Source organism: Peromyscus californicus, unplaced genomic scaffold (assembly GCF_007827085.1).
Source record: "Peromyscus californicus insignis strain IS unplaced genomic scaffold, ASM782708v3 Scaffold_3__1_contigs__length_106647218, whole genome shotgun sequence".
NCBI classification, from domain to species: domain Eukaryota; kingdom Metazoa; phylum Chordata; class Mammalia; order Rodentia; family Cricetidae; genus Peromyscus; species Peromyscus californicus.
The window spans coordinates 35226412-35242599 of NW_026294551.1; the positions used below are offsets into that span (position 1 = coordinate 35226412).

Here is a 16188-nt window from a genome sequence, read left to right on the forward strand (position 1 = left end):
TTTAATGCTAATGAGAAAGGAATGACAGCTGTGGAGAGACATTGGGTAATGGAAAAAACTGCTGAATTAAATCAGCCTGTATAGTTCAAAGATGTGTTGACCTCAGAATGGAAACCAGGATATGTGTTATGTTGCAGAAAAGGTTTTGCTTTTGTTTCCACAGAAGAAAAGCTACGGCTACCATCAAGATTGATAAAGACTGGATTTGAACAGGAGAGACCTTTTGATTAGGAAAGGCGATAGATAGTTCATCAAACAGCTTGGTCATTCAATTCAAACTAACTTATAAGACTAACAACTGTCTTTCATTTGATCAGACATGACTTGCCAAAAGGAAAACTCCCCAAAGTTAGGGTTGAGGCAGGGTTTTATTTTTGTCTTTCCAGGAGAATAAAAGCATTCAATTAAAGAATCTGAAGATCACTGGACAAATAAGACATCTGAAGTAAAAGTACAAATCATCCAGAGAAAATGTCCCAGGAAAAAAGGATAAACTGGCTTAATGGTATAGCATATTTCCAACATGAAAAAAATTTCATAAATCTTCCCAAATATTTGTTTCTGCTGTCAAATAAGGAAAATGGTCATTTTGTAGTCCCAACTCAATTAAAAATTAAAGCTGGCTTTGGAGCTGGAGCACAGCTCTCTCCTTCTCTAAACCCAAGCATGCTTGTTGAAGGAAAATCCAAAGTCTCTGTCTCATGTCAGAAGAGCCACCTGGTACGGGACAGAAGAAAACCAAAACTAAGGGACTCTTCTAGTGTCACTAGTCTCCTAATCCCTTTATTTTCACTCTCTAAAACTTTTCTTAAGGTATACGTATCTCAAAATTAATAAGATTTACATATATATTTACATATATATGTATTTAAACTTTCTGTCATGATATTAATGGTCATATAGAGTACTAACTAATTCTAGAAATAGGCTTCTTCTAGCTTCCTGTATGTGATTTTGGGATTGAATATGAAGCAGGTAATTAGGAATTAAGCTCGTGTACCCTGGATGTATTTAATAGATTATGGTCCTTTAACCTCTCTGAGATCTTGTGTATATGACATTTAAAATGTTTAAGTTTTATGCAGTGAACCATGACCATTCCCAACAGCAACCTTTGAAACCTCCCAAAGGATGATGGGGCCCCACCACGATTATTCCATCTGAATTGTGGTAACACCACTAAGCTGACAAACATCACCCAAAGATCAGCTTTGGACTACAAACTACTCAGGACAATTTCAAGGTGGTTAGCTAAGATACTCCAGCCAGAACTTCAGATAAACCTTGCACTTTCCCATCACACTAAGACTGGATAATAGCTATCTCTCCTGGGACTTGATCTTTATCTAAATTTTTTTCAGGGTCCCCTAAAGATGCCATTACCCACAGACAACAGGAAGTAATTTTAAGAACACAACATCCATATTCCCAAGAGGTGGGGTGGGTGGCTTTTGGTCATTCAGTGAATGTTTGTTATCATTTAGGGGGGTTGGTTGCAAGTTGTTATTGGTCATGGTCAGGGAAAAAACTAAGCAAAGGAGGTTAGATTCAGGGATCTCATTCTGAAAAGAAAAAGGGAGGATCTAGGAATGACAGGAGAAAAGGGTAGATTACTGAATCTACTTTCAAACCAAAAAGCAACTACTAGTCTGAAATATTTTACATTGGTGTGGATTTTGGTATACTGATACAAATTTAAGGTTATTTTTGTCTCTATCTTCTTTAAGATATTTTTGTATATTGATACTGAAAGGACCAAGCAGATGCCATAGCAGGCTGCTCAGTCTTCTCTCAGAGATCAGGCCTCAATTTCAGTTTTCTGAGACTGAGCAAGCAGTTTCTTGGAGGGCCATGAACAAAAGACAATCACTGATGCCCCTGCCAGCAGGGGCAGGGAGATAGGACCCACCAAGCCTGAACCACTGAGCCAACCCCCACAGTCAGTACATGCTAGGCCAGCCAGCCTCCACAGTAGCACAAGGACAAAGCCTGGGACTTGTCCAGGCCTGCCCCAAAATGGATAACTGTAACCCCCAACTAACCCTAGCCAATTAAAAGTTACTAACATGATTGCCACTCACATAAACCAATCTGTTCCTATGTAGTCTGTAGACCCCAAGACCCCCTTATAAAAACCCTGCCCCACTGCTACTCGGGGTCTCTCCTGCTCTGCTGCTGTATCAAATAGATGGAGAGGCCTGAGTTAACTCACAACAATAAAAAGACTCTTTGCTTTTGCACCGTATTTGGTCTCTTGATGGTCTTGGGGGGGGACTCTGGGTATAACAGATACAAATCTAAGGTTATTTTTGTTATACTGTATATATGTTTCTATTCTTGTTTAAGGTATTGTACCTATGCAGCTCATTTAAAAATGTAAAGTTTTAGTCTGTGAAAGCTATTTAGGATAATAAAAGACAAGTTAGTAGTTAATCATCTATAACAATCAAACTTAGAGTCATGTTAGTTATGTTTTCAAAGTCAAACAGATATATTTTATTTTTTAAAGATTTATTTATTTATTATGTACAGTGTTCTGCCTGCATGTATCCCTGCAGGCCCAAAGAGGGAACCAGATCTCATTACAAATGGTTTTCAGTCACCATGTAGTTTCTGGGAATTGAACTCAGGACCTTTGGAAGAACAGCCTGTGCTCTTAACCTCTCAGCCATCTCTCCAGTCCCAGATATATTTTAAATAGCTAGATGGTCTTCAAACACTTCAGAGACCTACAGAATATGTCATTTTCAATGTTTTAATAACATAAGGCTTTTCATGATGAGACACATCAGCTCATGGCAGTACCACATTACTTCAAAAAAGGGTGATGGACATCGAAAAACCTCCATATAGAGTCTGTTGTCGATATGGCAAAGCTAGCCATTTGGGCAAGAAACTGCCCTTGCCTCGACTGCTGACAGTACGCTGTCCAAACTGGACAAATAAGACACAGAAGGCAACTGCTGAACTTTGTCAAGACAAGGTGGGACAGTCCTTCAAACCTTCCTGCTTCATAAAAAAGTCTGTCAGATATTCTAGGCCTGTAGGCCAAAAGATGGATGCCCCAACATTGCAGAGGAACATTGGGGTGACTGTCCAGGCAGCTAAATGTCTCTGTTGTTTCTATAGTTTTGGAAGTTGTTTGCTCTTCATTTCCTGTTTACTCAGGTAGTATTATATCCCTTGGGTATCTGATGAGGTTGAAGACTAGATAGTTATAGTTACAGTTTTCCTTAGTTATAATAGAAAGTAAATTAGGTACAAAATATTGGACTCACCAAGAGCGGATAGATAATGGATTGTTTTCTCTGAATTTGCCAAATGCAAGTGGACTGTATATTATGAATGTAATTCTTACTTGATAATTCTTTTTTTTTTTTTAAAGATTTTATTTATTCATTATGTATACAATGTTCTGCCTGCATGTATGTCTGCAGGCCAGAAGAGGGCACCAGATCTCATTAGGGATGGTTGTGAGCCACCATGTGGTTGCTGGGAATTGAACTCAGGACCTCTGGAAGAGCAGCCAGTGTTCTTAACCTCTGAGCCATCTCTCCAGCCCCCAATAATTGTTCTTATTATATATAGTTTCATTTTGTTAAAGTTAATACCTTTCCTTTTTATTTAGACAATACTTGATAATTGTTCTTTTTTTTTTTTTTGGTTTTTCGAGACAGGGTTTCTCTGTGTAGCTTTGCGCCTTTCCTGATGATAATTTTTCTTATTATTTAGACAAAAAGGGGGAAATGTTTCAGAAGTTTTGTTTTTGTTGTTACTCCAAGATCACCAATAGAGTGGACCATAGAGTTTTCTGGTGGACTCAGAGGAACATAGAGGGACACAGAGATAATAAGGAGGGTCTTAAAAGATTCGTGGTCTTTTTGATTGGGGAGGTGGAGAAGAGGGTCAGGTGATCACTTCTCTGTTGTTCCACAGATCAATCAGGTTTATTCCCTAATATTTGATTCCCAAGCTGTATTTATTAATAAACAATAAAAGCCACAATATGACTGAAACCCGGGGCTCAGAAACAGAATCTTTTAGATTTTGTTGCATGTTTGTTCTACTTGATGAGGCCTGGGCTGGTCCAAGACGTTCCCTGAGGCCCTGGTATATGGAAAAGGAACATAGCTCCTTCTCAAAACCAGAAACATCTTGGCAGATCCAGTAACAGTCTGTAGCCAGGGCCTTGGGAGAGCTTTTCTGAGGCACTATTGTGTGTAGAAGGAAGGTAGTTCCTTCTCCAAAATCAAGAATATGCTTGGCTGAACTGACAGAAGATGGTCTGGGGTCAGAGCCTTGTGAAAGCTGCACCTTTGGATCCTGAGAACCCTCCTCTTCCCAGTGTCTAGGGCTATAGTTAGCAGTCCCAGGGCCACTGTGTGCTGGGTCAGTAAAGCTCTTGAGATATCCTGTGTTCCCTTTGTGCAATATTGCTTCATTAGCCTCCTGATGACTATGTCCCATTGCATGATAGATTCTGCTGACTCTATCCATTTCTCCCCTGGAAATACTATAAAAGGTGCTGTATTTCTTAGTGAGTTTGTTTGGCATAAAACATGGCTTGTGAAAGACCTTCTGACCCCAAACTTTTTTATCATCTTCTGATCTCCTGGTCCTCTCAGGACCCTGTCTGTCACGGATAAATGACCCACTTGCTGGTCCAGGTCAACTTGTTACAATTTTTGAAATTTTAGAATAAAGCTAATTTCTTCTTTGATCTATCAACTGTTAACCAAATTAACTGCTAACTTCTGAAGGCTTACCACATACTCAGTATGATTCTGAATGCTTCACATAAATAAATACAATTAATTATAATCTGTTTTATAAGAAGTTGAGGCTTGAAGAGACTAAATAATTGATTTCACTAAAATGATAAGCCTTAAATAGAACCCATAGGCTGGGTATGGTGGCACATATCTGTCATCTCAACACTTGGGAACGAGAGGAAATAAGATCTAGAGACCAAGATTAGCCTCAGCTACACAGCAAGTCTTCAGCCATCTTGGGCTACATAAGCTATCTCAAACTACTCTCTCTCTCTCTCTCTCTCTCTCTCTCTCTCTCTCTCTCTCTCACACACACACACACACACACACACACACACACACACACACACACACACGAGCTAGTAGGTGTGAAAAATCTGTATCATGACAATTATCTAGCTCTTCCAAGTGCTAAGCACTATTTCTAAACATTAAGTTTACAGAATCAGAGGTATAGAGTTGTGTCTCTACTTGAAAACAAACCACCTTAGTTTAAGGGGGGAGATAACAACAACAAATATACAAAAGAATGCCGGATTATGGGGCGTGCAGAAAACAAGGTGGAAGCACGGAGAGACTTGATATTTAGACTGCAGTTAGCAGTTAGAGAAAGCATCTCTTTGAAGCTTACATTTAAGCCAAGACTTGAATGATTAAAAAGTAGCCCTCCAGGGGCTGGAGAGGTGGCTCAGTGGCTAAGAGTGCGTACTGTTCTTGCAGAGGACCTGAGTGTGATTCCCAACAGGGCATCAGGAAGCTCACAACAGCCTGTAGATCTGACACTCCTCTGCTCTCCTCCTACACACACACACACACACACACACACACACACACACACACACACAATAATTTTAAAAAGTAATCATCCAGATGATGCTGAAAGATAAGTGCACTTTAATCAGAGAAATGAATTAATGCCAAGTCCGAAACAAGAGAAGACAGTAGAAATTTAGACTGGGCAGTGATGATCTATCTAGTCCTTTAATCCCAGCACTCGGAGGCAGAGGCAGTAGGATCTCTTGAGTTCAAGGCCAGGTTGGTCTACAGAGTGAATTCCAGGACAGCCAGGGCTACACAAAGAAACCCTGTCTCAAAAAACTGAAAATATGCCGGGTGGTGGTGGTGGTGGTGGTGGTGGTGGCGCACACCTTTAATCCCAGCACTCGGGAGGCAGAGCCAGGCGGATCTCTGTGAGTTCGAGGCCAGCCTGGTCTCCAAAGCGAGTTCCAGGAAAGGCGCAAAGCTACACAGCGAAACCCTGTCTCGAAAAACCAAAAAAGAAAAAAAAAAAAGAAAATATAAAAAACAATAACAAACAAACAAAACACGATAATAGAAATTTAGAGAACAGGGTTTAGAAGGAGAAGGAAAGGGCCATCAGGAACCAAATAAATACTTCCAGGGCAAGTTTTCTAGGCTGGAGCTCAAGACAAAGAGGTTCTCCCCACCTTGCCCCCAGTAGGACTAAGAACTAAACTTACACCTTTCAAATGCTAGCCAAAGTCTCTACTGCTAAGCATTCTCCAGCTCTTTGCTAGTTTACTTGCCCATCCTAGCATTCCTTGAAGTAATTCTGTAGCCTAGGCAGGCTTTGTGCTCTTCCCACCTTAGCCTCCAGAATAAATGGGATTATCCATCTGTACCACCACTTTCCACTTCCTTTGAGACAGAGTCTTACTACATAGCTTAGGCTAGCATGAAACTCACTTTGTAGCCACAGCTGGCTTTGAACTTAAGATCCTCCTGCCTTAGCATGCACCATCACACCCAAATACCTTATAAGATTTTAAATGTGAAAGGAAGTCACTGAGAGATCTGAAGCTGTAGACAGCTGTTCTGATGCTACTACAAGGCATCTATGAAAGAGATCATGAATTGTGGCATGCTAAGAAGTGGAGAACCTTCAACTGTTCTAGAAGGTGAATTCCTATGACTCACTGGGATGGAGGTAGGGTGAAGGAGGGGCTTCAAAGGCAACATGCCGGGGACTAGGGTACCTACAGCGGCAGAGTGCCTGCTTGAAGACTGGATGAAAAACAGATTTCTAACTGAAGGGAGGAACCTTTTCAGAATTGGGGGAAGGGATTATTGAACTACCATAGTTTCTTAATCTAATTTAACCCTTACAAAAACCCCTGTTACTAACTCTCTTAATTTACAAAGAAACAAATATAGGCTGAGGAACTGTTGAAATGTTAGCAGCTAGTAAATAAGCAAAACAAAACAAAACAAACAACCAGAGGTAATTCCTCACCAAAGCAATACCACACACTCTTTCTGGAAAACAACAGAAGGAAAGCAAGCAAATAATTGCCAACACTAAAACAAAACACAGCAAAGCTAGGTATTAGGTGCAAATGCGTGTAACCTCAGCACTCAGGAGGCTGAGGCCAGGGCTGCCAGGGTTTCTTGGTATGGCCTGACTGTCCTAGAACTTACTCTGTAGACTAACCTGGCCTCAAATTCAGAGAGATCTCCCTGCCTTTGCCTTGAAAAAGCTGGGATTAAAGGCATGCACCAACACACATGAGGACCTCTTCTGTCATAGACATAGAAATAAATAAATTTGTTTTGTTTTTGTGCTTTCAAGGCAGGTGTAGCTTTGTAGCCCAGGCTGGCCTCGGACTCACAGAGATGCACCTGCCTCTGCTTCCTGGGTACCGGGATTAAAGGTGTGCACCACCACCGCCCGGTTTAAATAAATTTTAGGGGGCAAAAACCACCAACATCATCACCAGACTGGTTTGCCGCTTTCAACATACGACAATCTAAAGGATCCAAAGCACCTACTACGTCCTTCATGTAATGCACATACATGCTGCAATAGAAACACTACATGAAACCACAGTTAAAAGCTTATTGGACACTCACTTAACAGAGGAAAAAAACCGGGAGGCTCTCAACTAATGGATCACAACACAAGAGCAAGTGGAAAAGAACACACAGCAAAAGGAGAAAAAAGGGGGAGACAAACTCTCATTTTAGGAACCGCGCTCCTCACACCGAGGTCCACTCAGACTGCGTTCCCTCCCTCTCACTCTCCCGAAGGAAGAGAAGAACGATCATCAATGGCAGGAGGCAGCTGCAGAGAAGCAGCACCTAGAGCCGGCTTCACGCTCAGGAGGGAACACTACGTCTCGTCCTCGTGGTCTCGGGTGCTCTACACAGTCAGAGAAACTTCTCTAGTAACGAACTATAGAAATGATCCCTGAAAGTATAGTCTTAACCTCGCTCCGCCGCGCTCCACACGCTCTACCCAGCGCGCTCACATCTTACTGACGGTGAGCTCGGCCAGCCCCAGCCGCCCGCCGCTCTGGCGCGGCCATTACACACAGCTTTGGCACAGACGCTGCCGTGTTCTCCGAGGAACACCTCCGCTACCAAGTCCACGGGGCATCCGAGCCGCTACACTTTTCCAACTCAAGGGAAAAACAAACAAACAAAAAAACCCACAAACCCACTGTCACCTAATTAGCATACGATCGCTAAACAGCCAATCGACAGACGGTTCTCTGCCGCCCCGCCCCACTTCCGCTTGCGTCGGGTCGCGAGTCCCTGACGGCCACCCACGGCCCTGCCGCCCGCCGTGGCGCTGGCTTCCGCCCTGCGGCGCCGGCCTCCCCGAGCCGCCTGCCTTCAGCCCCCATCTGCCCCGAGAAGAGGCGCCGCGGACGGAGCCGGCCGCACGGTGTGGGCCGGGGCACGCAGCTTGGACTCCTGGCCCAAGCCAGAGGCCTTTCGTGAGGAAAACACCGAGAAAGTACGGGGGGAAAATGGCAATTCACTGGCTGCACAGTCTTTCTAATACATTCTGTCCTGTGACCGAAGAAACAGAAGAAAGTAAGTGTGCGTGACAGAATAATAGGGAAATTAAGGCAAGTGCGTTTTCCCAAGTGTAAGGCCAGCTTTGGTTAGACACAAAGTGAAACCCTTTGTAAAATAACCCCAAATCTCCAGACTCAAATTACTATTTTTGTTGCATACAAACTAAGTTTATTTATGATATTTTAAAATACATAAAATTTGGGGATTGGAGAGATGGCTCGGCGGTTAATGGCTCCTCTTACAGAGGACCTGGGTTCAATTTCTAACACCCACAAGACAGTTCACAACTGTAACTCCAGTTCCAGGGAATCAGGCACCCTCACACAGCTATCCATGCAGGCAAAACACCAATACATGTAAAATAAAAATAAATCATTTTTGAAAATACGTATAAGTTGGTGCATTATTCCTATTAATCCCTACTACGGCTTTCCTTCCCCACGTTCCACCTTCCCTTATCAACCCCCGTCTGCTTTCCAAATATATATATATATATATATATATATATATATATATATATATATATATATATATATATCCAAATATATATATAATATATATATATATAATATATATATTCCTTATGGAAGAAAACGTGCTCTTTCTCTGAGTCTTAACAGGATGATCTCTAGCTTCATCCATTTCCCTGCAAGTGATAATTTTATGGTGGATCTCTGAGTTTAAGGCCAACCTGGTCTTCATAGTGAGTTCCAGGACGGCCAGGGCTATGCAGAGATTCTGTCTCAGAAAAAAAGACTACACATTACATGAGTGGACCATTACACCTGGCTTACAGTTCTTCAAGACTGATCAAAACTCCATTTTGCATATATACCACATTTTCTTTATCCATTCATTTGTTGATGGACATACAGGCTGTGTCAGGAGCCATTATCACGAGCTGCAGGATTATGGAGGAATTACTCAGCCGTCATTTGATAAGGTCAACCCCTTAGAATTAAGGATTCTACTGGAGGAAACCATCATGCAAAGCGTTTTTTAATTACTGCCTTTTGAATGAATTGGCTCTTTTCTTGCTGTAGGCTTTTCCATCTGTTACAAATTTGGGATTCATTTCCAACAGTTTAGCAGTGGGTGTTCTGATCATTTATTGGGTACAGTTTACCCTATACATTTGGGGTATTTGGATAACATCCCCCAGCTATGTGTGAAAGCAGTCACACAGTCAACACCTGTTTCCCATAACCAGGTCTTTGTTTCTTTCTCCAGTATAAACGTGGAGGTCTGCCTTCCTGCAGTCATCTCCACTGGCAGGCTTTGGTCAGTGTTAAGTGTCTAGGCAAAAGTATCTCATCTGAGACATTCTCAGACGCCCAAGGACACAGCATTACAACATGTCTGAGTTTGTTGATTCCCAGACTTTAGAGAGAGAGGGAACAAGTGTGCACGGGTTTCACACCACTAGTGGATAGGAAAGTGCTGCCACAAGCTAACCTCATACTAACAAATTCTTTACACTTGGTACTTACTTTCACCTCAGTTTATTAATTAGCTTGTTATCTAACCACACTTAGGAATGCAGTGTTACACACAAATCCCCCTTTCTCCCTTCTTCGACTCCCTATTGATTTACTGATTTACGGTCTCTCTCCCTCTCATTTAACCCCATTCCCTTCAAGAGTTCACAGAGGCTCTTAAAAGCCACTCCCACCTTAAGTCATAAAGAAAGCCTGACAGTTAGCACCTTGTGCAGTTATCTGCTTTTATGACCCTGAAAGAATTCAAGCCTTGCCTGGCAGTAGTGGTGCACGCCTTTAATCCCGCACTCGGGAGGCAGAGCCAGGCGGATCTCTGTGAGTTCGAGGCCAGCCTGGACTACCAAGTGAGTTCCAGGAAAGGCGCAAAGCTACACAGAGAAACCCTGTCTCGAAAAACCAAAAAAAAAAAAAAAAAAAAAAAAACTGGAGACAGGAGGGTAGAACAAAGAACAGCAGAGAGACCAGAAGCTTACTTAGAACAAACAGTAAAGACATGGGCTGAAAGAGCATGGTGTGCATAGATTCGTTCCTTATCCCTCAATTGGATCCTTAGCTGGTTGTGGAGTTTTCTTTCAACTCTGGGAGAAAGTCTTTGAGGCTGGCTCCTAAAGGCTTTCATTACCTGGTGCCCAAACAAGACTGTATTGGAGCAATTATGCCTATGGTATGCTGATTTTAAGTCCTTCAATATAGTCAGAAGTGGTGGCTCAGACATTCAGTCCCAGCACTTTAGAAGCAGAGACTCTCAGGGCTCTGAGAATTTGAGGCCAGCCTGTCTTTGCAATAGATTCCAGGCCAGCCAGGGACACATAGTGAGACCCACTATGTAGTTCTGACCATGGCCCTGCTGGCCTGGAACCCACTATGTAGAGAAGACTAGCCTTAAGCTTTGGATGAGTCCCTTTCTGGTGTCATGTTACTCCCAATTAAAAAGTGTGCACTACCACCCCTGCTGCTTCCCAACCTGATACACAGACCCACACGTTTTTGTGATTGAGGGTCACCACACTGCCTTCTACAGTGGCTACACCAGTCCATAGTCCCAACCAGCACTAGAGGTTCCTGGTTCCCCCACATCTTTGGTAAATTTGTTATTTTATTGATAATAGCCATTCTGACTTGAAATGCCATCTCAATGTAGTTTTAATTTTCCTTGATGACTACATATAGTGAGCATTGTCACACGCCATGGTGCACGGGTGGAGGTCAGAGGACAACTTGTTCTCTCCTTCCACCATGTGGGTCCCATATGTCAAGCCCAGGTCATCAGGCTTGTCGGCAAATACCTTTACCACTGAGCCTTCTCTCCAGCACTTTTTCCTATATTTATTGGCCATTATATTTTATCTTTAAATTTTTTATTTTGTGTGTATGTTTTGCCTGCATGTATGTACGTGTACCATGTGTGTACCTGGTTCTAGTGTAAGTCTGAAGAGAGCTTCAGATCCCCCCAGAAGTTCCAGAGCTTTTAACCTGCCATGTGGGTGCTAGAAACTGACAGAGTCCTCTGCAAGAATAGTAAGTGCTCTTAACTGCTGAGCCATCACTCCAACTCCTATATTTCATCTTTGGAGATCTGTCTTTTCAATTCATTTGCTCATTCAATACCTGGTTAATCTGGGTACTTTTGTGTTTAACTTTCGGAGTGCTTTATAGATTAATCTCCTGTCAGATAACATAGATGGAAAGTTTTTTTTTTCTTCCATAGACTACCCATTCACTCTGCTCATTATTTCCCTTGCTATTCAGAGCCTTTTGATTTCATTCCGTACAGCTTGCCAATATCCCCCACCCCCTTCCTTCTCCAGCTTTATTGGAACAGTTTAAAATTACATTTGTTAAAAATTTATTTATTTATTATGTATACAATGTTCTGTCTGCACGTATCCCTGCTGGCCAGAAGAGGGCGCGAGATCTCATTACAGATGGCTGTGAGCCATCATGTGGTTGCTGGGAATTGAACTCAGGACCTTTGGAAGAACAGCCAGTGCCCTTAACCACTGTCCCATCTCTCCAGCCCTAAAATTACATTTTTATTTCTAGGGTCTAAGCTGCTTTTTCCATCGCCTTTTTTTGGTGTGTGTGTGGGGGGGGGGTTCAAGACAGGGCTTCTCTGTGTAGCCCTGTCTGTGCTGGAACTTGCTCTGTAGACCAGGCTAGCCTCAAACTCACAAAAATCTGTCTGTCTCTGCCTCCCAAGTGCTGGGATTTTTAAAAAATATTTATGTATTTGTCTGTTTGTTTATTATGTATAGTGTTCTGCCTTCATGTATGCCTGCACACTAGAAGATGCTGTGGATTATGCTCATTGTTAATAAAAAGCTGACAGGCTAGTAGCTGGGCAGGAAGTTAGGTGGGAAAGCCAAACTGGGAATGATGGGAAGAAGGAGGGCGGAGTCAGAGGGGTCGCCAGCCGGATGCAGAGAGGGCAAGGTGTACTAAGCCCTGTGGCAAAGCATAGATAGAAAGATGGGTTACGTTAAGTGTAAGAGTTAGCTAGTAACAAGCCTGAGCTATTGGCCATGCATTTATAAGTAATATTAAACCTCTGTGTCCGTTATTGGGACTGGCAGCCAGGATTAGGAAAGAAATATCTGCCTACAAGAAGATCTCATTATAGACGGCTGTGAGCCACCATGTGGATGCTGGAATTGAACTCAGGACCTCTGGAAGAGCAGCCAGTGTTCTTAACCTCTGAGCCATCATCTCTCCAGCCCCCAAGTGCTGGGATTACAGGCATGTGCCACCACAACCTGGCTCATGCTAATTCTTTAGCACTGATGTTTACTCTGGGTTTTAAAGTCAGTCTTTGAAAAAAAAATGTGCTCTGAACCTTTGCCATCACCATCTGTATGTCCAGCATCAACGGTGGGGTGAAGCTGCTCCTGTATTAGGCTTTATCCCCATTTCCCTGGCAGAGCCGTCAACATGTCTGTCTTTTCAATTTGTTTACTCCAACTCAACTGTATGTTCTAGGAAGGCCTGATATAGATGTCACTCAATGTTACTTAATAGCTACTAAAGTCAGACAATCCAAGGCCATCACTATGCTAAAAATTAAAGTTATTTATTTGTGGAAGTTCAGACACTCCCAGAACTAGTTTTATCTCCTATATGGGAATACACTCAAACCCAGAAGGACTTACGGTCTGAACTCTCCCCATTCATTAACCTCTAACTCACCACCACCACAGAAAGGTGCTCTTTATACATACCACCTCTACCAAACTCACTGTGTAGCCCAGGCTGGCCTCGAACTCACAGAGATCCGCCTGCCTCTGCCTCCCTAGTGCTGAGATTAAAGGCGTGTGCCACCACCGCCCGATCGACTTTTTTTTGTAACTAAATCTAGAAGCTGCCCTTTCCCTATCTCTTCCCTCATTTACACTCCAAGAAAAGCTCGCTGGCCTGGGAACAGCCTCTCTACCAATCCTTGCCCAGTGAAGAGGACAACCATCAGCCAGAAAAAGGAGGGCAACAAAGGGAAATAATTAGGCTGTACTATGCATTCCCATGCAAGATGTCCCAAATCACTGCAACAGTAATAATTGGCTTCTCTTGTCTAACTGCATTAGATGGCTATGTGACTAGTTTTACCACACCTATAGAACTTTACTTTGGTGCACTTTTTTTTTTTTTTTTTTTTTGGTTTTTTGGTTTTTCCAGACAGGGTTTCTCTGTGTAGTTTTTGGTGCCTGTCCTGGATCTCGCTCTGTAGACCAGGCTGGCCTTGAACTCACAGAGATCCGCCTGGCTCTGCCTCCTGAGTGCTGGGATTAAAGGTGTGCACCACTGCCGCCCGGCTGGTGCAGTCTCTTTTACTATGAACAAATTTACCACAAGAATAGAATTCTGGTCATTTGAGTGGTCAGTCACAGCCCAATGGCCTGGCTTGGCCACAGTTACAGTATTGTTGCTCTTGCTCCTTGCAGTCCTTAGCCATGTGGCTACCTTCATAAGATATGGGAGGCATCCTCCTGAAGATCAGACCTTGGCAAGATGACCAGATTCACTACAGTAATAAAAGATGTCTGGTAGAGATGAGAAAATGAGCTGGAACCCTCTATCCAAGGTAAAACGACCTCTGCCATAGCTTATCCTTTCACAACCCCAATCTCCACCAGGTGAGCATTCCCTGGCCCAGTGGCCAAACCATTCACACTTGAAGCACTCATAGCTGCAGTCAGCTTCTGAGTCTTAGCTCCCTGCAGGAGTGGAGGCTCCACCACAGCCCCAGGAAGGCGGTTCTCCAAGCAGTGGCTGTTTCTTTCTTTCTTTCTTTCTTTCTTTCTTTCTTTCTTTCTTTCTTTCTTTCTTTCTTTCTTTCTTTCTTTCTTTCTTTCTCTCTCTCTCTTTTCTTTCTTTCTTTCTTTCTTTTTTTTTTGTTTTGTTTTTTGGTTTTTTGGGTTTTTTTGTTGTTGTTTTTTGTTTTTTGAGACAGAGTTTCTCTGTGTAGCTTTGCGCCTTTCCTGGAACTTGCTTTGGAGACCAGGCTGGCCTCGAACTCACAGGGATCCGCCTGCCTCTGCCTCCCAAATGCTGGGATTAAAGGCGTGCGCCACCACCGCCCGGAGGCTGTTTCTTTTCAGGCTCCTCAGCTGCACCATACACAGGTCTGCCATGTTGCCAGTTCTTGGTTTCCTAAGCTATTGAGGTATTTTCCAGAAAGTCCTTGCTATGTTGTATCTTAAAGTGTTCTCCCTTTCATTTTTGTTTGTTGAGACAGAGTCTCATGTAACCCAGATTGTCTTCAAACTCACTATTATAGTCAAAGATGCCCTTAAATTCCTGATCCTCCTTCCTCCACCTCTCAAGTGCTTCAGTAAACAGACTGCAGACAAAGAGCCACCAGACCCAGCTTTTCCTCTAGTAGTCTCAGGCTTTATATTAAGGTCTTTGTCCATTTTTAATTCATTTTGTACAGGATAAGACAGAGCTCTAGTTAATTCTTCAACATATGGATACCCAGTTTTCCCAGCATTTTTTTTTTTTTGAAGAGGCATCTTCTCTTCCATGGTTTTTAATACCTGTAGCTCCGTGGATGTGTTAGTTTCTGTGTCTTCTTCTTTTTTTTTTTTTTTAAAGATTTATTTATTTATTATGTATACAGCATGTATGACTGCAGGTCAGAAGAGGGCACTAGATCTCATTACAGATGGTTGTGAGCCACCATGTGGTTGTTGGGAATTGAACTCGGGACCTCTGGAAGAACAGTCAGTGTTCTTTAACCTCTGAGCCATCTCTCCAGCCCAGTTTCTGTGTCTTCTATTCCACTGGTCTATGGTGTCTGGTTTTGTACGAATGTCATGCATGCTCTTGGTTAGACTACTCTTCAAGTATGGGGTTTTCTTTCTTTCTTTTTTTTGTTTGTTTTGTTTTGCTTTCAAGACAGGACTTCTCTATGTAGCCCTGGCTGTCCTGGAACTCACTTTGTAGACCAGGCTGGCCTCAAACTCAGAGATCCGCCTGCCTCTGCCTCCTGAGTGCTGGGATTAAAGGTATGTGCCACCACAGCCCAGCTAGAAGTATGATTTGAAACCAAGTCCTACTTTGCTCTTTCTGTTTAGGACTGTGTGTTAATCAGGTTCTGTAGATGGTCAGAATAAACAGAATGAATGCTTATTTAACAGAAATGTCTTAGATTGGCTTACATGGTATGGGCTGGGTATCTGCAGGTTCCAGGTTGAGAAACCAGCAGTTGCTCAACCCACAAGAGTAACATCTTCAGCATTCCCAGTCTGTGGCTGAAGACCTGGAGGATTCCTGGAGAGATGGTGGTCTTCTGTCCAATTCAAGTGCTACAGAAGCTGTGTTATGATGTCTAAGGATGGCAGGAACAACTGACAGGAACAGGGTAGGCTATATGCACTCACCCACAACGAGCAAAGGCAGCACTGGTTTCCCCTCAAACTGCTTTATGTCTAGGCTGCCAGGGAAGATGGGGCCCACTCTTGGAGAGGCTCTTCCCCAACCCCAACTAACCATTCCACAAAGTATCTCACAGATCCAACCAGAAGTGTTTCTCTTACTCAGTATCAGACATAATCACACTTACAACCAAGATCAGTCATTATACAAGACTTTGACTTTTC

The 16188-nt window shown here is 42.9% G+C and overlaps 1 protein-coding gene and 1 non-coding gene across 2 annotated transcripts in view; both read right to left on the reverse strand.

The window, feature by feature from the left end:
• Tex14 (testis expressed 14, intercellular bridge forming factor) overlaps positions 1-16188 on the reverse strand; it is a 111325-nt gene that overhangs the window by 90627 nt on the left and 4510 nt on the right. The gene's annotated exons all lie outside the window — the stretch shown is intronic.
• Positions 7781-7996, reverse strand: LOC128123611 (small nucleolar RNA U3). The gene has a single exon (XR_008222772.1). It is a non-coding gene; the product is annotated as a small nucleolar RNA U3 (small nucleolar RNA).